The sequence below is a fragment of the Notechis scutatus genome, chromosome 1 (genome assembly GCF_049901735.1).
Source record: "Notechis scutatus isolate UNSWTSFEM ecotype Mainland chromosome 1, rNotScu1.2, whole genome shotgun sequence".
Lineage (NCBI taxonomy): Eukaryota > Metazoa > Chordata > Lepidosauria > Squamata > Elapidae > Notechis > Notechis scutatus.
Window position 1 is genome coordinate 338,066,590 of NC_142009.1, and position 25,268 is coordinate 338,091,857.

Sequence of the window (25,268 nt, forward strand, 5' to 3'; positions counted from 1 at the left end):
TCTCTCCAGATGATATTCTGCTGTTTTTGCTGCCAAAGCTGCTTCTCTGCAGTGTTGCTCCCAGGATTCAAATGAGGGTACTAAGGAATAGGGAAAAAGAGAGAATGAAAGGGAAAAAGAGAGAGAGAATGAAAGGGAAAGAGAGAGAGGCATGCTAATCTAGAGACCAGATGGATTTAAGAGTCAAGGTAAAGTTGGGTATTTGGCCTACATGAACTTGAGCGCTTGCAACAAAATAGAGTTTGACTTGTGCAATGGCTCGTACCAATGAGTGCTAATGGGCCATGATGGCACATGACAATCAATTGTACCCTAATAAGTGTAAGCAATCATACCAATGCATCCCAGCAGCCCTATAAATGTTCTTGTGGCCAGCCCTGTCCAGCACTATAAAGAGGTAAAGAAGCTTCTTGGATGAGAAGTGAAATGTTTTCAAAGACAAACCAGAAATTCTAGTTGCTTTTTGGGGAAAAAACAAGCACCTTTAGGGCACCAATTAAATCAAGTTTGAAACCTCTGCTCAGCGATGGGATTCAACCAGATCGCACTATTCACTAGAACCATTTGTTAATTTTCTGAGCAGTTTGGAGAACCGGTTGTTGGAAGAAATCTCCTTTTATTTTTCTCTACTTTGCAGGGCTAATCCTGTAAGGAAGGCAGGAAGGAAGCATTCTGGTGGTGTTTCTAGCCTAATCTTTATTGACCTGCTTACAGAAACTGCCTCTTGTTTAACACTTATTACATTATAACAGCTAAATGTTCTTGGCAGTATGCCCAAACTTACTGCCCTCTGAGCTTCACCAGAGTTTTTTTTTTTTTTTTACATTTGCTGGTACTTTGCTTTGCTTTATTAGGGGCTTGACTTTCTTATGGGGAAGGGTTGTTTTAAGCTTTTTACACTGCTGTTGGGAGGAAATACTCCCTTGTTGGAGTTCTTCCAGCCAGGATGCAAGGATCAGTGCTTTGAAGAAATAATTAAATAACAAACCGTAGCTGCCACAAATAAGCTTTTAATGACAAGGAACCATGTTGCAACATCCCCATGGTCACGAGAGGCTGGATGAAGCAAAGCGCCTCTCAATGTGAGTGATGTCAAGTTTGTCTATGCCCACCCAGTTCACATACCCACCCATCCATGCCTACCCAGCTGGTCATTAGGACAGAGAACCAGTTATTAAATTATTTGAATGCTAGCACTGCCCATGCTGTAGAGTAAAAGTTGTTCTTGCCGTGTGCGGAGCTGTGTTCCAAAGGGTGGGTTCTATGGAAGAAAAGCCTGCCTCCTTGCCCAATCTGATGGAACTCTTTAGCATATAGGACCTGTAATATGCCCATCCTGCCAGGCTCAATGTGACAGGTAGGTGTAACCAGGAAGAGGATGTCCCTCAAATGACCTGGTCTTCTCCACATAGAGCATTTTCACCAAAGGAAGTTTCCAGGGTGCTTCTCAATGGCAAGTCCGTTACAATAGTCCATGCAAACAGGTCATCAGGGCATGAATAACTCTGAGCAGAGCCTCATGATCCAGGAATGGGTGCAACAGGCACAAAGCCATTGGGCAGGAGTAGTGAATCCAAAAGGACCTCCAGATTATGCAGGGGAACTGTTTGGGGGTAGTGAAACATCACCCAGTACCAAATATGACAGAATCCCAGATCCAGAAGGGCTTAAAACCCAAACCCACTTAGCCTTTCCAGCTTTCTGCTGAATCCTGTTTATGCAGGCCCCCAAATCCCCCAAATCCTCCAGGCACTGAGACAGGATATTGATTGCTTATGAGCTTCACCAGAGTTTTTTTTTTTTTTTTACATTTGCTGGTACTTTGCTTTGCTTTATTAGGGGCTTGACTTTCTTATGGGGAAGGGTTGTTTTAAGCTTTTTACACTGCTGTTGGGAGGAAATACTCCCTTGTTGGAGTTCTTCCAGCCAGGATGCAAGGATCAGTGCTTTGAAGAAATAATTAAATAACAAACCGTAGCTGCCACAAATAAGCTTTTAATGACAAGGAACCATGTTGCAACATCCCCATGGTCACGAGAGGCTGGATGAAGCAAAGCGCCTCTCAATGTGAGTGATGTCAAGTTTGTCTATGCCCACCCAGTTCACATACCCACCCATCCATGCCTACCCAGCTGGTCATTAGGACAGAGAACCAGTTATTAAATTATTTGAATGCTAGCACTGCCCATGCTGTAGAGTAAAAGTTGTTCTTGCCGTGTGCGGAGCTGTGTTCCAAAGGGTGGGTTCTATGGAAGAAAAGCCTGCCTCCTTGCCCAATCTGATGGAACTCTTTAGCATATAGGACCTGTAATATGCCCATCCTGCCAGGCTCAATGTGACAGGTAGGTGTAACCAGGAAGAGGATGTCCCTCAAATGACCTGGTCTTCTCCACATAGAGCATTTTCACCAAAGGAAGTTTCCAGGGTGCTTCTCAATGGCAAGTCCGTTACAATAGTCCATGCAAACAGGTCATCAGGGCATGAATAACTCTGAGCAGAGCCTCATGATCCAGGAATGGGTGCAACAGGCACAAAGCCATTGGGCAGGAGTAGTGAATCCAAAAGGACCTCCAGATTATGCAGGGGAACTGTTTGGGGGTAGTGAAACATCACCCAGTACCAAATATGACAGAATCCCAGATCCAGAAGGGCTTAAAACCCAAACCCACTTAGCCTTTCCAGCTTTCTGCTGAATCCTGTTTATGCAGGCCCCCCAAATCCCCCCAAATCCTCCAGGCACTGAGACAGGATATTGATTGCTTATTTTATCCTATGACTATTATTAAGTGTTGTACCTTATGATTCTTGACGAATGCATCTTTTCTTTTATGTACACTGAGAGCATTTGCACCAAGACAAATTCCTTGTGTGTCCAATCACACTTGGCCAATAAAGAATTCTATTCTATTCTATTCTATTCTATTCTATTCTATTCTATTCTATTCTATTCTATTCTATTCTATTCTGTTCTGTTCTGTTCTGTTCTGTTCTGTTCTGTTCTGTTCTGCTCTACTCTACTCTACTCTACTCTACTCTACTCTACTCTACTCTACTCTACTCTACTCTACTCTACTCTATTCTATTCTATTCTATTCTATTCTATTCTATTCTATTCTATTCTATTAACAGCATTGCTTAGCTCACCAAGGCCTGAGAGGTATAGTTGAGTTCATCACTACTACGATGGCCCCTTTGAACCCCAGTTTGGAAGATGAGTTGGAAATGGGACCATCCAATGGGGATGGCACCTCCCTCCAATGCTTAGAGAGTCCAGGGGCTGAGGATGATGCAGCCCTGGGCTTGTCCAGTATTGGGAGGGGTGGCCAACCAGATGGGGAGATGCTTGCTGAAGAGGATCATCTGTGGAGGGTCAGCAGTGAGGACAGGCTACAGATCATCTCTGGTGAGGAACAGCTGCCACCCCCACCCAATCCTTGGGTGTGAAAAGCAAAAGAGAAGGAGGCACAGAAGGGGTCGGCATGGTTGCTTGTAAGGAAGCAACCCCACCATTCCTCCCAAGGAACACTTGGGATGGGGTGATGCTGGGGAGAGATGCATTTATCAAGAACAGCTCTCTGAACAGGAGGACCCTCAGATTACACATCAGCTCAGTCTGAGACATAGCAACCCCTTAATGTCCAAAGTTGATAAATGCTCATATAGAGGAGCCCCCACACCCAACCACAACCAATCCATCCTACTAACGTTCAGTTGAAGTCTGTTGTTCCCCATCCAGATCCCCATAGCATCCAGGCACCATGAAGGAACATCCATAGTACCTGTTAGTTCACCTGGACACAGATGCACAACAGAGTATCACCTGCATAGAGATATATCTCATTCTATGGTAACATGTAGATGTTAAATAGCAACAGAGAGAGCACCAAGTCTTGTGGCACCTTATAAAGAGGCTGCCTGGTGGACTTCACATTCCCCCTTGAGATCAATTGGCCATGGAGGAAGGAGATAAACAGCAAAAAAAAAAAAAACAACAACAACAACAACAACCCCCAAAGCCATGGAAAAGACTGCAAGGACCAGAATGGATGCATGACCTCCCTCCCACTTCTTCAAGAGATCACACAAAAGCATGACTAATGGTGTCACTGCCCCTTATCAGAGTTGAAACCTGGCTGGATGGAGTCAAGATGGAGTCACTTAATCCAAGATCCTCTCAAGGTGCAGCATTGCAAATTTCTCAATCACATTCTCTTAAAAGATCATCTCTGATGAGGAACAGCTGCCACCCCCACCCAATCCTTGGGTGTGAAAAGCAAAACAGAAGGAGGCACAGAGGGCGTCAGCATGGTTGCTTGTAAGGAAGCAACCCCACCATTCCTCCCAAGGAGCACTTGGGATGGGGTGATGCTGGGGAGAGATGCATTTATCAAGAACAGCTCTTTGCTTTGGCATGCACCTTCCTGGCTTTCATGGACTCTGTTTCTTGAACTTTGGATGGTGCTTTTTGCCTTAAACCTTTGACCCGACTTGTGGACTTTGACTGCTGACTTTGGATTCTTGGACTTTGCTGTGTTTTGGAACCTTGGACTCTATTTTGTGGACTTGGAACTTGCGTGCATTGTGACTTTTCTCTTTGTCTCATGGGTCTGCTTGAACCTAATTTGTGGAACCATGTGATGTTGACTGAGTGGGACTGTGGGCAGGGGAAGTGGGGTGGAGCTTTACCAGACCCTTTGGTAGGTCTTTGGATGCTGTGTGAATTGTGTAAAAAGCTGGGTTTAATTGACATCTGCCCTTCCAGGATGACTCAGGTCAGAAGAACTGGACTGATGATACCTCACCCAATAACAATGGATTTCTCACCCAGCAACTTCAAATAAATGTTAAAAAGGAGTGGAGAGAATATCAAAACCTTTGCCACCCCCATAATAGGAGCCAAATGGGGGAGTCTCATTCCCAAACAACAGGGACTGGTAATTGCCCTATAAAAGGGAAAAGAAACCACACAATGCAGTGCCTCCCACTCCATGGAGTTGATAAAGAGGAATATTGTTCTGTCTTCACTACACATTAATCTGTGTGCAGCTTGACATGAAGCTAAACACACCTATCCTCCAATAAAACAGATCATGTAGGTAGTACTGGATGCTTTATTGAAAGAACAGGATATGGTGAAACTGGGGAAAATAGAGATACATACAATGAGAACCCAATGCAAGATATACAATATTAAGTTACTGGGAACATAATAATTAATAAATACAAGCAATTTAAATCTCACCAGCAATGCTCTGTATGGGATGTGGGTTTGTCCTTGGATGACCATGTGCCACAGATTAAGATGGATGTTTCATTGTGCTCCTGCCTTCTCCAAATGCTAAAGGAAATGGAGTCTGGCTTCCCAACATGCAGTTGGTTTGAGAGGGTGGGCTGATTCAGCTTCAAACAATATACTTGGCATTTGTCCCCCGGCTACTAGGTGGAGCTAGAGAACAGCAACAGTATATAAAGATCTTATGTTGGGGCATGACAAATATGATTGTTGATGATATTGAAGGACACCAAGAGGTTAGATAGAGCTAGGATAGATGCACCACCCCCTTCCCGCTCCTTCCAAACTCCATCCAACAGTGCAAGCAATTTGTCCTTAAGTGATGAATGAATAGCACCTCCCTCAAGGACAAATCTCTGCTGACTCCATCTCTACTGTTGGAACTGATCCCAATTAATGGTAGGTTTCCTACCTCTATTCTTGACAAAACTTCCAAACTTCTCTCCTCTCTATCTTATTCATGGGTGTTCAGATGCTCCACAGCTCAATATCTAGCAATAGCAACAGCACTTAGACATATATTTTGTTTTACAGCATTTTACAGTCCTCTCTAAGCAGTTTACAGAGCCAGCCTCTTGCCCCCAACAATCTGGGTCCTCAATTTACCCACCTCAGAAGGACAGAAGGCTGAGTCAACCTGGAGACAGTAAGAAATATTCCGCACCCAGCTTCTTCTTCTTTTTAAAGAACTTCCATGCCCAAGTTTCTTTTTTCCTTTTAACCTCTGCCAAGCAAATTCTTAATAGAGATAGAAAGCTCAGAGTGTTCCTAGTTTACAGAATCTACTTAATTCATTGAGCAAGGTAGAATCATTATCTGTGTCCTCAGGGTTGCCTGATTCAGAGTACAAAATGGGTGTGGAGACGTCTTGAATATTGCTGAAACGACTGCCTGGTAGACAGGAAGTGTCGGATCTCTCACCCTCTGTTGAGAGAGGGCTGTTCAGTTTTAATACAGATGGTCTCTTTGACCCCTCTTCCAAACCAGAATTATTGCACATGCATTTGCCCTCAGATTCAGGTGGCCCTGAGGGTACAGATAACACCCCCCTCCCCAAGTGGCCCCAATGACTCTCAGAAAGAGTCTAACCACCAGATATAAATCCCAATAAAGAAGAATCTTTGTAGCTCAGGGTTGACATGAGGAGTCCTTGGTGCTCTCTTGCTTGTTTCTAACTAGCACTGATGATGTTACCTAGTTTGGGTAATGAAATGTCTGCAAGAAAACCACCAAAGAGAGATCACTAAGGATCCGACAATCCTCCTCCTCCTCCTGAAACCCAGTTCCTTCTATCACTGATGGTGCTACCTAGTTTGGTTAATGTTACGAACTAAACAAACTCATTTGTCAATAACTATACTAGCTTACTTCAGCAACAGGCTTGTAATCCTGCACTACTGATTGGCGCGCGGATAAGCGAATCGTGATTGGCCGATTCTGGCTAATCTGATTGGCTAACAACGGGCCATCTCTGATTGGACGCTTTTAGAGCGGTTAGTTCAATTTCATTGGTTGTTGTGACAGCAGCCAGCTCTATAAAAGAGCTGCTGCTGCCCTAGTTGTTGCTCTGTTCTGAAGTCACTATTAAAGAGTTGAATTGAGTCACTATCGATGCCTCGGCTCCGTTATTGCGCCCACTCTTCCAGATCTAACACTGGCGACGAGGATGGGATGCGGAGATGATAGAGCTGACTGAGCACTCGCTGAGTACCGAACAGAGCACGTGGCTAAGAGCGCGCCAACAACGGCAAGATGGCCAGCGGCGCCATACCACCCGCTCCATTTGACCCGGCTAACGAAGACTGGGACTCGTATATAGACAGGTTCCAGATGTTCCTGGAGACCAACAATCTGAAAGACGCTGCGCCTGGCAAGAAATGAGCGATCTTCCTGACCCATTGCGGGCCTGCCATTTTTAAAATGGCTAAGGCACTTGCTAAACCAGCGGAAGTTAAGACAATGGATTGGGATACCCTCACACCGATCCTCCGAGCCCATTATGCACCCGCGGTACCAACGCTTATCCGAAGGCACGAATTTTACCAGAGGGACCAACGGAAAAACGAGAGCGTTGGGGACTTCATCGCAGACCTCTGGAACCTTGGAGGCCTCTGTGGTTTCACAAACCTCAAGGAAGCCATGAGAGACCGCATAGTTCTGGGATTAGATGACCACACTGTGCAGAGCAAGATCATGGCTAAAGGGGACATCGACCTCGCAGATGTCATCGCCGACGCTACTGCAGCAGAAGCAACCAGGAAGTCGGCCGCTCAAATGCGCCGCATCAACGCACCGCTCCGCCAACTCGCCAGTGATACTACGCCTTTTTCCGAGAGGCACTCAACAACGGCTCACCATGAAGACCTCGAATCCTCGTCTGATAGTGAGGAAGAAGAGGTCAACCGACTCAGGTCAGAGCGCGACCAGCGAGACCAGAAGAGCCAGAAACCTGCACGTCAATGGGCCGGTTGCGGGGCCAATCACCCGCGATCGGACTGCAAATTCCTCGACGCACTCTGCCGTTCCTGTGGGAAGAGGGGCCACATCGCAAAGGTTTGCAGAAGCAGGCGAGCGTCAAGCCCAATCCGAAGAACAACGGGCAGCCCACCTGTAAATCGGGACCGTCTGAATCACCAATGGAACCACTATCACTACAGAAATCGAGCGCCTGCTGCGTCAGCTAGGCGAGAAGAGGTGCATCAAACCATTACCATTGGTCATGCATCATCCTTGGATGCAAGAAAGATCCGAGTGAACGTCGCCATTGAGAATCGTCCATGCGTAATGGAAGTAGACTCGGGATCGTCCCTATCAATGGTCTCGTGGAAAATCTTCAAACAGCTGATCCCTGACATCCGTCGCCAGGATCTCAGCACCCAAAAAATCATACTAAGGGACTACCAGGGAAACAGGATTCCCGTTGCCGGTTCCCGCCACGTCCAGGTGTCCTTCAAGGACCACACCGCAACTCTGCCTATTACCATCGTTGATCGAGACCGACCCAGCTTGTTGGGGTTACAGTGGTTCGCTCCACTGGGAATTGAACTAGCTGGCATTCACCAGACTGGGTACAGCGACTGGGAAGCAGCCCTCGTCCAGGAGTTCCAGGACGTGTTCACCGAGAAGCTAGGCAAGTACAAGGGATCCCCCATATCATTTAGCCTCAACCCCGATGTTGCACCCATCCGCCTTAAGCCTGGTCGAGTGCCCTTCACACTCAAGCCAAAGATTGATGAACAATTGGACAAATTAATAGCTCAGGGGGTGTTAGAACCGATCGATCACGCCCGTTGGGAAACCCCGATTGTAACTCCCATAAAGCCTGATGGATCGATAAGAATTTGTGGGGATTACCGGGCCACCCTAAATCACGCGCTTCAGCAGAGTGCTTACCCGGTACCTGTGGTCCAACATCTTCTTCACTCCCTGGGTGGCGGAAAAATATTTGCAAAATTGGACCTCACCCAGGCATACCAGCAACTACCCGTAGATGCAGAAACTGCTGAGGCCCAGACTATAGTCACACACAGAGGTGCGTTTAAATGTAATAGACTCCAGTTCGGAGTGAGTGTAGCACCAGGCATTTTCCAAAGCCTGATGGAGAGACTGCTACAAGGCATAAAAGGAGTCGTGCCTTATTTCGATGACGTATTGATAGCTGTCCCCACTAAAGACGTATTAGAGAAACGACTCAGAATGGTTCTTCAGAAATTCAAAAACGCCGGGTTGAAAGTAAAAAAAGACAAGTGTCAACTTTGTACTGAGAGGGTTGAATTCCTGGGGTACCTTCTTGACAAAAAGGGAATCCATCCCACTGAAAAAAAAGTAACTGCAATAAAAAACGCCCCAAGACCCAGGAATAAAACAGATCTCCAAGCCTTCCTAGGACTCATTAACTTTTATAACATCTTCTTGCCCCAAAAGGTGACTGTAGCTGAGCCCCTACATAGACTACTCGACAAGAAGGCTTCCTGGGTCTGGGGACATCGGGAAGAACGAGCATTCCAGCAAGTAAAAGATCTCTTAACCTCAGATGCTGTATTAATGCAGTATAACGAGACTTTGCCCTTAACGGTCACCTGCGACGCTTCACCGTTTGGGGTAGGAGCCATCTTAAGTCATGTCCTACCAAACGGAAATGAAGCACCTATTGCTTTCTTTTCACGAACTTTATCAAAGACTGAAAGAAACTACAGCCAACTCGATAAAGAGGCTCTTGCTATTGTATCCACTATTAAACGCTTCCATGAATATGTATATGGCAGACTGTTTATCATAATAACCGATCACAAGCCATTGCTGGGCATTTTAGCGGGAGACAAACCAACTCCCCACATATTATCACCCAGAATGACCCGTTGGTCAGAGTTTCTAGCCGCATACGATTATCAACTGCAACACCGCCCGGGGAAAGCCATTCCCCACGCTGATGCCTTGAGTCGTTCTCCACTACCGGAAGCCATAGACGATCCGGCCCCAACTTTAACTGCACTCCAAATCGAAACTCTCCCTGCACGACCCCTGACTGCACGAGACATCACCGCGGAAACAAAAAAGGATCCTGTATTCGCTCGAGTCCTCAGCTGGGTGGAACGAGGTTGGCCTGACAACGAACCCAACGACACCTTCGCACCGTTCAAGCACCGACAGACAGAACTGTTTTCCCAGAAGGGCTGCATCTTGTGGAGAGACAGAGTCGTCATTCCAGAAAAATTACAACATACAGTTCTAAAACTGTTGCACGATGGTCATCCAGGCATCGTGCGAATGAAGGCATTGGCAAGAAGTTACGCGTGGTGGCCAGGTATCGATAAACAGATAGAAGTCTGGGTGGCCACATGCAACAAGTGCCAGGAAATCCGCGCTGCCCCACCAAAGGCACCTCCAACTGAATGGGACGCACCTCGTGGTCCCTGGTCCCGCATCCACATTGACTTTGCGGGACCCACCAAGGGACACACCTTTCTCATAACTGTGGATGCCTATTCCAACTGGCTCAAAGTCCACAAAATGAAGAGCACCACCACAGAAGCCATCGTTAAAAAATTAAATAGACTATTCGCTACGCACGGATTACCTGACGTTTTAGTCTCGGATAACGGTCCCCAATTCACTGCCCTAGCATTTGAACAGTACCTAGCCGACCGGGGCATCCACCATGCCTTAACTTCGCCGGCTCACCCTGCGGCCAATGGCAGGGCTGAGCGCATGGTCCAATTCATAAAAAAGACCTTGCACAAGATGGAACATGGAGACATTGACGACAAAGTAACCAGAATGCTTCTCCTCCAACACATCACCCCGCACAGCATCACAAACAGAACCCCGGCCGAACTTCTAATGGGACGGAAACTTCGCTCACACCTCGATCGCCTGCACCCAACCTACACGCCAGAAAAACCTTGCGGTTCCAGCAGCAAGTGTCGTGCGTTCAAGGTTGGTGACTTAGTCTTTGCAAAAAACTTCTCGGGTGATCCATTGTGGGTCCCCGCTAGTATAACTCAAATTACAGGCCCCAGATCTTACCGTCTACAGACTAGCAATGGGAAATTATGGAAGCGCCATATAGACCAACTTCGTTCCCGATTGGCTCCTAACCCTATCTCAACCCCTGAATCTCAAACTGGGGGGGGGAGGGAAATCGAGGAGGCCAAAATAGAAATAGCAGACGACCCACTAACTGATGCCCAGCAGTCTGCACAACCAACCATGGAATACTCACCTTCCGGAGGAGAACCGAGCCAGGTGATTGTTTCACCACAAAGCAGCCCGACCATAGAAGCAAGTCCGAGGAACCCGGATGACAACAGGGAGGACAGCCCTGAGTCCCCGAGCGGAATAGCGGAACCGTTTTCGCCACCCGGTTCTACAAAAAGCCCACCGGAGCCAGAGCAGAGACCGGTGGAACAGCGAAAATCGAATAGACAGGTGAAACGGCCTGCCTACTTACGAGAATACGTCACCCCACCCCTCAGACGGAACCTAGGGGGGAGGGGTGTTACAAACTAAACAAACTCATTTGTCAATAACTATACTAGCTTACTTCAGCAGCAGGCTTATAATCCTGCACTTCTGATTGGCCCGCGGATAAGCGAATCGTGATTGGCCGATTCTGGCTAATCTGATTGGCTAACAACAGGCCGTCTCTGATTGGACGCTTTTAGAGCGGTTAGTTCAATTTCATTGGTTGTTGTGACAGCAGCCAGCTCTATAAAAGAGCTGCTGCTGCCCTAGTTGTTGCTCTGTTCTGAAGTCACTATTAAAGAGTTGAATTGAGTCACTATCGATGCCTCGTCTCCATTATTGCGCCCACTCCTCCAGATCTAACAGTTAATGAAATGTTTGCAAGCAAATAAGCAAGCTTAAAGTTAGTCAAGGATCCCACAGTCCTCCTCCTGCTCCTCCTCCTGCTTTTCCTCCTCCTCTTCCTCCTCCTCTCTCTTCCTCCTCCTCTTCCTCCTCCTCCTGAAACCCAGTTCCTTCTTTCACTGATGATGCTATCTAGTTTGGATAATGAAATGTTTGCAAGCAAATAAGCAAGCTTAAAGTTAGTCAAGGACCCCACAGTCCTCCTCCTGCTTCTCCTCCTGCTTTTCCTCCTCCTCTCTTCTTCTTCCTTCTCCTCCTCCTTCCTCCTCCTCCTCCTCCTCCCGAAACCGAGTTCCTTCTATCACTGATGATGCTACTTTGTTTGGGTCATGAAATTTCTGTAAGCAAACAAGCAAGCTCAAAGTCAGTCAAGGACCCCACAGTCCTCCTCCTGCTCTTCCTGCTCCTCCTCCTGCTTTTCCTCTTCCTCCTCTTCCTCCTCCTCCTTCTCCTCTCCCCCCTCCTCCTCCTGAAACCCAGTTCCTTCTATCACTGATGATGCTACTGTTTGGGTCATGAAATTTCTGTAAGCAAACAAGCAAGCTCAAAGTCAGTCAAGGTGCCCACAGTCCTCCTCCTCCTCCTCCTCCTCCTGCTTTTCCTCCTCCTCCTCCTCTTCCTCCTCCTCTCTCTTCCTCCTCCTCTTCCTCCTCCTCCTGAAACCCAGTTCCTTCTTTCACTGATGATGCTATCTAGTTTGGGTAATGAAATGTTTGCAAGCAAATAAGCAAGCTTAAAGTTAGTCAAGGACCCCACAGTCCTCCTCCTGCTCCACCTCCTACTTTTCCTCCTCCTCTTCTCTCTTCTTCCTCCTCCTCCTCCTCCTCCTCCTCCTCCTCCTCCTCCTCCTCCTCCTCCTCCTCCTCCTCCTGAAACCGAGTTCCTTCTATCACTGATGATGCTACTTTGTTTGGGTCATGAAATTTCTGTAAGCAAACAAGCAAGCTCAAAGTCAGTCAAGGACCCCACAGTCCTCCTCCTGCTCTTCCTGCTCCTCCTCCTGCTTTTCCTCCTCCTCCTCTTCCTCCTCCCTCCTCTCTCCTCCTCCCTCTCTCCTCCTCCTCTCCTCCTCCTCCTCCTCCTCCTCCTCCTCCTCCTCCTCCTCCTCCTCCTCCTCCTCCTGAAACCCAGTTCCTTCTATCACTGATGATGCTACTTTGTTTGGGTCATGAAATTTCTGTAAGCAAACAAGCAAGCTCAAAGTCAGTCAAGGACCCCACAGTCCTCCTCCTGCTCTTCCTGCTCCTCCTCCTGCTTTTCCTCTTCCTCCTCTTCCTCCTCTTCCTTCTCCTCTCCCCCCTCCTCCTCCTGAAACCCAGTTCCTTCTATCACTGATGATGCTACAGTTTGGGTCATGAAATTTCTGTAAGCAAACAAGCAAGCTCAAAGTCAGTCAAGGTGCCCACAGTCCTCCTCCTCCTCCTCCTGCTTTTCCTCCTCCTCCTCCTCTCTCTTCCTCCTCCTCTTCCTCCTCCTCCTGAAACCCAGTTCCTTCTTTCACTGATGATACTATCTAGTTTGGATAATGAAATGTTTGCAAGCAAATAAGCAAGCTTAAAGTTAATCAAGGACCCCACAGTCCTCCTCCTGCTCCTCCTCCTACTTTTCCTCCTCCTCTCTTCTTCTTCTTCTTCTTCTTCTTCTTCTTCTTCTTCTTCTTCTTCTTCTTCTTCTTCTTCTTCTTTCTTCTTCTTCTTCTTCTTCTTCTTCTTCCTCCTCCTCCTCCTCCTCCTCCTCCTCCTCCTCCTCCTCCTCCTCCTCCTCCTCCTCCTCCTCCTCCTCCTCCTCCTCCTCCTGAAACCGAGTTCCTTCTATCACTGATGATGCTACTTTGTTTGGGTCATGAAATTTCTGTAAGCAAACAAGCAAGCTCAAAGTCAGTCAAGGATGCCACAGTCCTCCTCCTGCTTTTCCTACTCCTCCTCTTCCTCCTCCTCTCTTCCTCCTCCTCCTCCTGCTCCTCCTGCTCCTCCTGAAACCCAGTTCCTTCTATCACTGATGATGCTACCTAGTTTGGTTAATGAAATGTTTACAAGCAAATAAGCAAGCTTAAAGTCAGTCAAGGACCCCACAGCCCTCCTCCTCCTCCTCCTCCTGCTTTTCCTCCTCCTCCTCTTCCTCCTCCTCTCTCTTCCTCCTCTTCCTCTTCCTCCTCCTCCTGAAACCCAGTTCCTTCTTCCACTGATGATGTTATCTAGTTTGGGTAATGAAATGTTTGCAAGCAAATCAGCAAGCTCAAAGTCAGTCAAAGACCCCACAGTCCTCCTCCTGCTCCTCCTCCTGCTTTTCCTCCTCCCCCTCTTCCTCCTCCTCCTCCTCCTCCTCTCTTCTTCTTCTTCTTCTTCTTCTTCCTCCTCCTCCTCCTCCTCCTCCTCCTCCTCCTCCTCCTCCTCCTCCTCCTCCTCCTCCTCTCCTCCTCTCTCTCCTCCTCTGAAACCCAGTTCCTTCTATCACTGATGATGCTACTTTGTTTGGGTCATGAAATTTCTGTAAGCATACAAGCAAGCTCAAAGTCAGTCAAGGACCCCACAGTCCTCCTCCTGCTCCTCCTGCTCCTCCTCCTGCTTTTCTTCCTCCTCCTCCTCCTCCTGCTCCTCCTCCTGCTTTTTCTCCTCCTTCTCCTCCTGAAACTCAGTTCCTTCTATCACTGATGATGCTACCTAGTTTGGTTAATGAAATGTTTGCAAGCAAATAAGCAAGCTTAAAGTCAGTCAAGGACCCCACAGTCCTCCTCCTGCTCCTCCTGCTTTTCCTCCTCCTCCTCCCCTCTCTTCCCCCTCCTCCTCTTCCTCCACCTCCTGAAACCCAGTTCCTTCTTTCACTGATGATGCTATCTAGTTTGGGTAACGAAATGTTTGCAAGCAAATGAGCAAGCTCAGAGAGGACCAAGGACCCACAATCCTCCTCCTCCTCCTTAGCATTCTAAACATTTACAAAGACATTCTGGGCCATAGCTAGTTATCTGCTCTTTGAGCAGGAGCTGAGAGTTGAGGAAGACACCAGATTGCACAACAGTCCCAAGCATGGCAGTGCTAAGGTCATGCAGCATCAAAGAAGGAGAGTTCCCAGTACTGAGATGACTCATATTCCACAGCTGCAGTCAAATTGAGACTGTTCCTCCCCATCCAGCAGAATTCAGGCACAAAGATTAAACTTCAACAGTCAATTGTTGTAAAACTGAACATCATCAACATGGGAATGATACCTGAACTCAAGTTGAGAAAGAGCTCCACCTTGTGGCCAGGAGCTCAGTTTCATGTATTATGTCCAATTCCCAACTTCACCTTGACTCTCAGATCCACCTGCTGTCTAGAGATAAACATGTTTTTCTCCTTCCTATGCACAAAATAAAATCTACTGTTAAGTGCTTAGGACCATTGTTTTTCTTTACAATTATCAGAAGGACAGTAATGTTTAATGTGGCCCCCATGGATTTCTACCTCCCAAGATAAAAACCTGCTTTAAAAAAAATATGCTTTGAATTTTCCAGGTGGCGGGGCAAAACATGTCACTTCAACTGGTCTCACAAAGAGCTAACTGGTGGACTTGAAGAGACTTACCTGCCTTCGTTTCCTTTTTCCGCAGCCCAAACCCAGGTAAGAGGAAACATTGTCGATATATTGTAAATTTGCCAAAAGGCTATTCAGGTGGGACGACCTGCCTCTATTGTGCTGAAGTTCAGGTGAGATTTCAAGTGCTATCTGCAATTTCACTTATAGGTAAAGGTAAAGGTTCCCCTCGCACATACATGCTAGTTGTTTCTGGCTCTAGGAGGCGGTGCTCATCTCCATTACAAAGCTGAAGAGCCAGCACTGTCCGAAGAAGTCTCCGTGGTCATGTGGCCGGCATGACTAAACACCGAAAGTGCACAGAACACTGTGACCTTCCCGCCAAAGTGGTCCCTATTTTTCTACTTGCATTTTTATGTGCTTTTGAACTGCTAGGTGGGCAGAAGCTGGGACAAATAACCATTATGGAGCATTAGGGATTTGGACCGCCAACCTGCCAACCTTTCTGATCAACAAGCTCAGCGTCTTAGCCACTGAGCCACCACGTCCCTTAAATTTCAGTTATACATCAACCTTAATTTCTCTTCTAGGAGAGAAGGTGACAAGAATAACTGGGCTGTCTCTCTTGCTGCTGCTTTTCTTCTGGCTCCTGCCTTCAATTCCTGTAAAGACACAACATTCTTCTAAGATAAAACCTGCTCTAAAAAAACATGCTTTGAGTTCTCCCATTGGTGGCAGGCCATGTCATTACACCTTGCCTTGCAAAGATCTAATTCCTGGGTTTGGTGAGCCTCACCTGGCCTCAGTTTCCTCTTCGGTCTCAGTCTAAACACATATAAGGAGAAGCATGGTTGCTATCAAGTTGCCACAAAGTCCTCCAGATTGGATGGACAGTCCCTCTTGTGCTAAAGCTCTGGTGAGATTTAAGGGGCTACCTGCAGTTCAGCTTCTGCACAAACTTTGATCTCTTATCTTGGAAGGAAGGCGAGAAGAATGACTGGGCTGCCTCTCCTGCTGCTGCTTTTTTGGCTCCTGCCTCCAGTTACTGCTAAGAGGATGCAAACTGGGTGTGGGTTGACAAGGTCTTTGGATATTCTGGACGACTATTACAGGCCTGGTGATTTAACTATTGGTGGGAATTTGCCCCTGGCAACCATTGTTTTATCTTCTAATGGCCCCTATTTTCAAAGATGCCCATCCCTGCGTGATTTACCAATTGTGTAAGTTTCTTCTTCAGGAGAAAGATGTATGTAACTGTTTGCTTTCTTTGGGATTTAAGGGAGTCTATTAAGAAATACTGCTGAAGCCTATGGTGGTCTAGAGGCAGAACTCTCACCTCACAATCAGGAGGCTGTAAGTTCAATCCTAGGTAGAGGCGGGTATTTCTTTCTCTGTGTACACTGAGAATATGTCTGCTGAAAAAAACTCCACAATGGTGACAGGAAGGGCATCTGGCCAGTAAACAACTCTAACTGCATTTATGATAGTTCCTATAATGTCATCCAACCTTTTTTCTCCCTATAGAATCAGGCCCAAGAAATACCAGCAGTTCCTGGCCTTGGTGTTTACAATCAAAGAGGTCAACAAGGATCTGGTTCTCCTGCCCAACATCACCCTTGGCTTCCAGATCTATGACAATCATGAGATTGAGAGGTGGGTTTCTTTAATCAGTATCTCTCTTCTGTCCACACGAGGCCAACTGGTTCCAGGTTACATATGTGACAGACAGGACATTTTGCTCTCTGTCATTGGAGGTCACGATTTCAAATCCTCAAGGCAGATAGCCTCCATCTTCAGCATCTTCAAGATCCCACAGGTAAGGTATTACTGTCAGATATAATGTGGAGTAGACAAGTAAAAGAAACATGGAAGCCAAAGATGAAAGCAGAGGTCTTTTGGGAGAGGGGGATTTTTAGGAAATAAATGCTGCATTTTATGTGTCAAATAACCCCAATAGGAAAGATATTAATTATGGAATGCTCTATTTGCTAAGAGGACTTATTCCTGACCTATTCTTCAAAAAATGTATCCACATTTTGGTGTACAATAGGAATAGGATAGATAAATAGATATATAGAGAAAGAGAGAGAGAGAAATAGAGATAGAGAAAAAAAGAGATAGAGCATGGTATTCTAGTCCAACCCCCTGCTTAGGCAGGAAACCCTATATCATTTTAGAGAAATGGTTATCCAGTCTCTTCCTAAAAACTTCTAGTGATGGAGCAACTATAACTCCTGAAGGCAAGCTGTTTCACTGGTTAATTGTCCTCACTGTAAGGAAGTTTCTTATTAATTCCAGTTTGCTTCTCTCCTTGATTAGTTTCTATCTGTTGCAACTAGTCCTGTCTTCTGGTGCCAAAAATCAGGGAGATTATTCTCTTAATCAGATTGATAGGTTGCTCCTTTATCTTATAACCTGTCACAACTAGACAAAATATGTTACATGATGACATCTCTTAAGAAGGGGAAAAAATGAAACTTGCAATTCAAAGTGAGTCAGCTGGTGGGGCAATCAACCACAAATGTGGACTGATAAAGTCACCATAAAACTTTTCAATCTCCTTGAAATCAAAATATCATTTCTCCAGCTCGGTGTTGGCTTTGAGTTGTCTCAGGGAGAGAGAAGAGTTTATCCTTCCTTCTCCCGGATTAATCCCAAGGAATCTCCTCAGTATGAGGGTTTAGTCCAGCTGCTTCTGTATTTCCAGTGGAACTGGGTTGGGCTGGTGGCCCCTGCAAATGACAACGGAGAACGTTTCGTCTCATCTCTGACGCCAGTGCTCCAGGAGAAGGAGATCTGCCTGGCCTTCATTGAAATGATGAAATTGGATTTTCTTATAACTATAATATTGAAATTACTTAGTATTTTAAAAACCTGGTCTAAATCTGAAGTGATTATTCTGTTTGGAGAATCCAATAGCATTACAAATGTGCATTTAGCAATGGATGCATATAAACAAAAGAGAAGAACATCATTTTGCAAAGTTTGGATCTTAACTTCCCATTGGAAAGTTAGTGTGCCATCTCAACACATATTGAAAGGTCTAAAGTTCTTTCATGGGTCTCTGCATTTTAGGGACCACACCAGGGATGTCTTGGAGTTCAACCATTTTCTACTATCTTTAGACCCCTTGAACCCACAAGGGGACATCTTTCTCTCACAATGGTGGGAAAAAGTCTTTGACTGCAAGATCTACAAACCAGGTGAAATTTCTTCAGACCGACAAAAAACATGTACTGGAAAGGAGAATTTAAACATCTTGCAATCTTACATTTTTGAAAGAAGCATGACAGGTGAAAGTTATAATATCTACAATGCCATTTTTGCTCTGGCACATGCCTTACATGCAATGTATAGATCCAGAGGGGGACCAGCCATGATGAGACTTGGAAAGAAGATTTCAAATGTGCAGTCATGGCAGGTAATTTCTGGGACTTTTTATCCACTCCACAAATTCTTAGGGAGGAAGCTCCCTATATGCATTTCTTTGATTACTGATTAAATGTCCTTGTGCTACTATATAAATGATATATACTGTACACCATATAAACAAGTCAAAATGAGGGTGTCAACTCATAAAACATTTTCTATACACATTTTATAGTTGTCAACAGAAAGAAGTGGGGAGTTTCAAAGAGCAGGCAGCAGTGTTGAATAGAAAGTACATTCCATTCATATTTTCTTCAGAAACTGATAAGATGACTGAAGTTTCTGCCATGCAAAAATCTAACTGGAGAGCATGATTGATGATTCTTGGCTATGGGCGTGTTTCATTGGAGAATATGAATTATGATATACCCAGAAGGGTGGGAGGAAAAGCAGGGTCAAGAGTAACAGTGAATTATGTGTCTCACAATCGGCTACGCCCAAGTCATGCCAACATGTTGACTTCCAATAAATCCTTTGAAGTTTTGGGAGTCTGGCTCAAGACTCATGATTTAACTGGGGTAACTGCTAGAATTCTGACAGAGGGTTGTGAAAATATTTACAGATCCCTCACATCCTGGACATAAATTGTGTCAACCTCTACCTTCAAAACAACGTTATACAGCATTGCACTCCAGAGCAACTAGACACAAGGACAGTTTTTCCCCTCATGCCCTCACTCTGCTAAACAACTAATTCCCACAATACTGTCAAACTATTTAGTAAGACTGTAATAATAATATTCTTCTCATCTTTCCTATTACTTATCTCCTTTTCTACTTATGATTATAACTTCATTGCTTGTGTCTTTACAATTTATATTGTTTTATTTAGTTTCCTAGTTTGATTTATGTTGATTGCTTATTTAGTGACTATCACTAAGTATTGTATCTTGTGATTTATGATGAATGTATTGTTTTGCTGAGTATGATCATGATTTATCACGTACAGCTTTTATATACACTGAGGGCTTATTAACCAAAGACAAATTCCTTATGTGTCCACTCACACTTGGCCAATAAAGAATTCTAAATCTTACTACAGGTTAAAACAGCAATTACTCAAGAACTATAGTATGATTTAGGTATAATGTTTTCTTGAAAGTAGATAGAGGAAGAAGAGAGAATTGAACCAAACCACTTGTCCATAAGATTCAAAGAGGAAAGACCTTGCAATAAAGTCCTGAATGGTCTTCAATGATTCTTGAGTTTCAGAAGGTGGCCACTTTAGAGAGAATGTCTCAGCCTAGAGCAACACAACAATCTGGGTGTATTTGTGCAAGGTGCTTCAAGAAGTTGGTTGAAGTCCTAATGGGCATATTTGCAAAACCAGCTCAGTTTCCTTCAGCATTTACCCTGAATCCAACCAATAAAATGACAACCAACTCAATCCATTTTAACCTTGGATTATATTTCCATGGCTTAGCATCCTGGGGGATGCCATCCCATTTGTTTAGTTTGTGATCCCTTGCACTATGTGACTTGCGTGAAAGCAGCCTTTTTCAATTTCAGCATACACAGCAGGACCCAAAGTTTTCTTAATGGGCTCTTGATCTGAAAGTCAAAAACATGTTCTGCATCAAAGGCTGGAGGTTGAATCACTCTGGACAGTGAAATGACAAACCAGGACAGGAGCTTCCCTCCACAGGGTACCACTTGATTAGACCTGGTTCCTGCATTCTGCTGTCTTGGACTATGAGCTAGTCAATCAATTAGAATAGAAATTATTTGATCATTCCTAAAATGCATTTCTCACTTACAAGTTCTGGAGCCAAAGAAAAGATTCAAAAATGCATACAGCCAAGAACCGCAGGACAAAAATCATAGTATAAAATCTAGAGTGTAGCATTAAAATCCTGATATGTAGGATCATTGTGGTAGAACTAGAGAGTTCAATCCTAGACAGAGGCAGATATTTCTGTCTCTGGGCACTATGAGAATATATCTGCTGAATATAGCTCCACATTGGTGACAGGAAGGGCATCCAGCCAGTAAACACTCAGCTCCATTCAATTGTCCAGATTTCACCCCACAAGGGATTATGGAGTCATTAAAAATGATGATGATGATTGTGATAGAATTAGAGTTGAAGAGGTCATGATACAAATGCCCAGTGATAATGTGTCCTCCTTCCTGGGGAAGGAGTTAAATATTTGGTGTTACTTTGAATTGACCAGATCTCCATCAAAGGAACTCCTCTAGTTTCTTAGACATGCATCTAGGATTATGTGTAACAAAGGATCATCAAAGGGATGATATTTCATGTATAGCTTTCAACCAATTTCCCCAATTTATGGAGCTATCTTTTCTTTCAGACTCTTCAATATTTGAGGAATGTTCAGTTCAACAACAGCGCTGGAGATGAAGTTTCCTTCTCAGAAAATGGAGTAGGTTCTGCTCGAATTGATCTTCTGAACTGGGTTTTCCTCCCCAATCAATCTTTCATCCCTGTGAAAGTTGGGAAAATAGATCCTGGGGCTCTCCAAGGCCATGGTTTCACCATTAACTCTGATGCAATTGTCTGGGCAACAAAGGTAAACTGGAAGGAAATGTTGTAAGTTCAGGGAACGATTCATTCTCTTCTGGGGATGCAGAACATTGTTCTAACTTGAAAAGTGGTCAATTTAGTCAAAAAATATGGCAGTCATTTGGTGTTTGTATGTAACACATCTGAGGATAGATTTGTGCCAATACAGAAAGAGTTGGGAAATGGAAGAACCTCTGCTTAAAAACCAGGATGCAGTTAAAGGATGTGGCAATGACTTCCATAGACCATTCCCATTCAGTTGAATTCTCACGCATGTTTGCTGTAGAAATGCTATAGCTCAAATGTCACAAGACCTCTTTTGCAGGTTGAGGTCCCAGTTCCAATCTCCAGCACCCATTGGTGGGTCGGGAGTACCACTGACCTGAATCCCCCAAGAGCTGCTCCTGGTTTTGGTAGATGGTAATGAACCATTTCGTTTGATGACCTTCTGAACACAGAAATAGGAATATGAAATAGGAATAGGAATGTAGACATGAAATGATTGAAGATGCTCATTGTCTATGTCATCTCAAGCATATCTCTTTTTTTCTTTTAGAAGGTGCCCTTTGCCAGGTGTGGCATGAAGAGGTGCCAGGCAGGAGAGAGGAGAAGAGTTCCAGAGGGCGAGCCAGTTTGCTGCTACCAATGTGATGCTTGTCCAGAAGGGACCATTTCTAATCAGACAGGTAGACCAGAGTTCAAATGTAAATACCACTAGCACTGAGACTTATGTACTACTTCACAGTGCTGCACAGCCCTCTGTAAGCAGTTTACAGAGACAGCATATTGCCCCCAACATCTGGGTCCTCATTTTATTGACATAGGAAGGATGGAAGGCTGAGTCAACCTTGAGCTGGTCAGAATCTAACTGCCAAATTGTTGGCAGCTGGCAGTCAGCAGAAGTAGCCTGCACTACTGCATCCAGAGGTGGTATTCAGCAGGTTCTGACCAGTTCTGGAGAACCGTTAGCTGAAATTTTGAGTAGTTTGGAAAACTGGCAAATACCAGCTCTTACTGGCCCCACCCCCATCTATTATCTGCCTCCCAAGTCCCAGCTGATTGGCTGGGTCTTCTTTTGTTGCCCTGCACAGGAGAATGGAGCAGGAAAGCAGGTTAGTGGGGTGGGGAGGGAATGGAGATTTTGCAGTAACCTTCCCCTTGGAGTGGGGAGGGGAATGGAGATTTTTCAGTATCCTTCCTCTGCCACACCTACTAAGCCATGTCCACCAAGCCATGCCCACAGAACTGGTAAAAAAAAAAATGAATCCCACCAATGACTGCATCTAAACCACTGTGCCACTACGGCACAATCTTTCATGATTAAGGAAGGCATTCAGTAGATCAAAATACTTTTTGTTATTGTTGTCATTTTTGTAAGATTCACATGCACTCATACTTCTCAGCAGAACCCTTCAGTTTACAGATCTAAACTTTCTTGGCCACAGAGAGGCCACCTTTCCCGATCCTCACCAATGATGGAGGATAGTTTCAGGGTAAAATTTATGAATCGCCAACTTGCATTTTCACTCCTACTGTAACATCCAGTTGGGAAAACAAACATCAAAACTTTTCCTGAAGGAAAAAGCTTATGTGACTCAAGCTATAATTTTTATTATTCAGAGTATGCTTCTTCTGTCAGCTTTATCAATCTCTGAGAAAATAAACCTGCCAGAGAAAGAGTAGATCCATCTATCTATGTCTGTTAGATAAAGCAGAAGGGAGCAAAAAAAAAAAGTCTGAATGATCAGTTTTGAAGCAGAGGACAGAGACATAATGTACACAAAAAACAAACAGCAGCATTCCTGGCTAAGAGATCTAGCAGTTTTCTGTGGGTTCCAGGATAAAATGTGGGGGGATATGATTAGCAAATCTGAAACTGAAAGCCACAGTAGTCACAGTAGTGTCCAGTGAATGGACCGCTGGAACTGAACAAATTCTTGTCTCTCATTAACTTAACCTTAATATTATAACATGTGGTAAGATGATCAGCTAGGCAATTTTTCAAATAAGTTAAAAGAAATAATGAATAAAGGATGGTTTGCCCTTGTGGACACACTATAAACAGCACTGTTGGTTGTTTCATCACACGCTTCGTGGGCAGGATGAGAGCAGAAAGGGGGGGCGTCATATCATCTCTGTAGGAGAAACAATACTCATAGTAGGTGCTTCTGAAACTCTTAGATTGTTTAAGTCTTAGACACTTGATTTCAGATACAGCTTATTGTGAACCCTGCCCAGAAGATCAATATCCCAACATGGACAATGACCATTGCATTGCCAAGAAGATCCACTTCCTTGCCTATCAAGACACCCTGGGAGGCATCTTGGTTTCTCTCACTCTTTTCCTCTCTGTGACCACATCTGCAGTCCTAGTGGTTTTCCGAAAACATCATGACACACCAATTGTCAAGGCCAACAACCGAGATCTCACCTACATCCTCCTGGTCTCCCTCCTGCTCTGCTTCCTCTCCTCCTTCTTTTTCATTGGTCAACCTGGGAAATTTACCTGCCTCTTCCAACAATCTGCCTTTGCTGTTCTCTTCTCCCTTGCAGTTTCCTCTGTGTTGGCAAAAACTGTCATGGTGGTTCTGGCCTTCATGGCCACCAAGCCAGGAAACAGCACAAGAAAACTGTTAGGAAAACCATTGACCAATTCCATTGTGTTAGGCTGTCCTCTGATCCAAGCAGTTCTTTGTACCACCTGGCTGGGAACCTCCCCTCCATTTCCCAACTTGGACTTTCACTCCTTGTTTGGAGAGATTATCTTGGAATGTAAGGAAGGTTCATCTTTAATGTTTTACATTGTCCTTGCCTATCTAGGTTTCTTGGCCCTCATCAGTTTCACAGTGGCATTTTTAGCTAGGAAATTGCCTGGTAGTTTTAATGAAGCCAAGTTCATTACTTTTAGCATGCTGGTCTTTTGCAGTGTTTGGATCACTTTCCTCCCCACCTATCTGAGCACCAAAGGGAGGTCCATGGTGGCCATAGAGATCTTCTCCATCTTGGCCTCTGGAGCTGCTCTCTTGGCTTGCATCTTTTTCCCCAAATGCTACATTATCCTACTGAGGCCCGATCTGAATTGTAGAAAAAATATGGTAAGAAATAAGAATTTCTAACTGATACAACAGCTAGCCTCATTTATATTTGTCTTTGAGGCATGTTTAGAATTTTATAAGATTTCTAAAAAATAATGATGTGAAGGAGGATCCTCCATTGTATATAAGATCAAAGTTTTCGACTTTTGCTGCAGTTTTGCAAAACCATAGAAATGGTGGTAGACTTTAGGAGAAACCCTCCTATACAACCACCTCTTACAATACTAGACAACACAGTATCAACAGTAGAGACCTTTAAATTTCTAGGTTCTATCACATCACAAGACCTAAAATGGACACCTAACTTCAAAAATGTCACCAAAAAAGCACAACAAAGAATGTTTTTTCTGCACCAACTCAGAATGCTCAAACTGCCCAAGGAGCTGCTGATCCAATTCTACAGAGGAATTATTGAGTCTGTCATCTGCACCTCTATAACTGTCTGGTTTGGTTCTGCAACCCAAGAGGACAGACACAGACTTCAGAGAGTAATTAGGACTGCAGAAAAAACAATTACTACCAACCTGCTTTCCATTGAGGACCTGTATACTGTACAAGTCAAAAAGAGGGCTGTGAAAATATTTACAGACCCCTAACATCCCAGACATAAACTGTTTCAACTCCTACCCTCAAAATGACACTATAGAGCACTGCACACCAGAACAACTAGGCACAAGGACAGTTTTTTCCTGAACGCCATCACTGCTAAACAAATAATTCCCTCAACACTATCCAGCTATTTACAAATGATTACTATTAATCCTCCCATACTTCCTTTCACCCATCTCATCCCACATATGACTGTATGACTGTAACCTTATTCCTTGCATCCTAATAATATTTATTGACTGTTTCCTAGTATGATTTGATTGCTTATTTGTACCCTATGGCTATTGTTAAGTGTTGTACCTTATGGTTTTTACTCTTGATTAATGTATCTTTTCTTTTATGTACACTGAGAGCATATGAATCAAGACAAATTCCTTGTGTGTCCAATCACACTTGGCCAATAAATAATTCTATTCTGTTCTATTCATATATAAGATCTCC

At 44.7% G+C, this 25,268-nt stretch overlaps 1 protein-coding gene across 1 annotated transcript in view; it reads right to left on the minus strand.

Moving 5' to 3' along the window:
- Positions 1-25,268, minus strand: part of LOC148133592 (vomeronasal type-2 receptor 26-like) — a 274,460-nt gene that overhangs the window by 45,787 nt on the left and 203,405 nt on the right. The window lies entirely within an intron of this gene.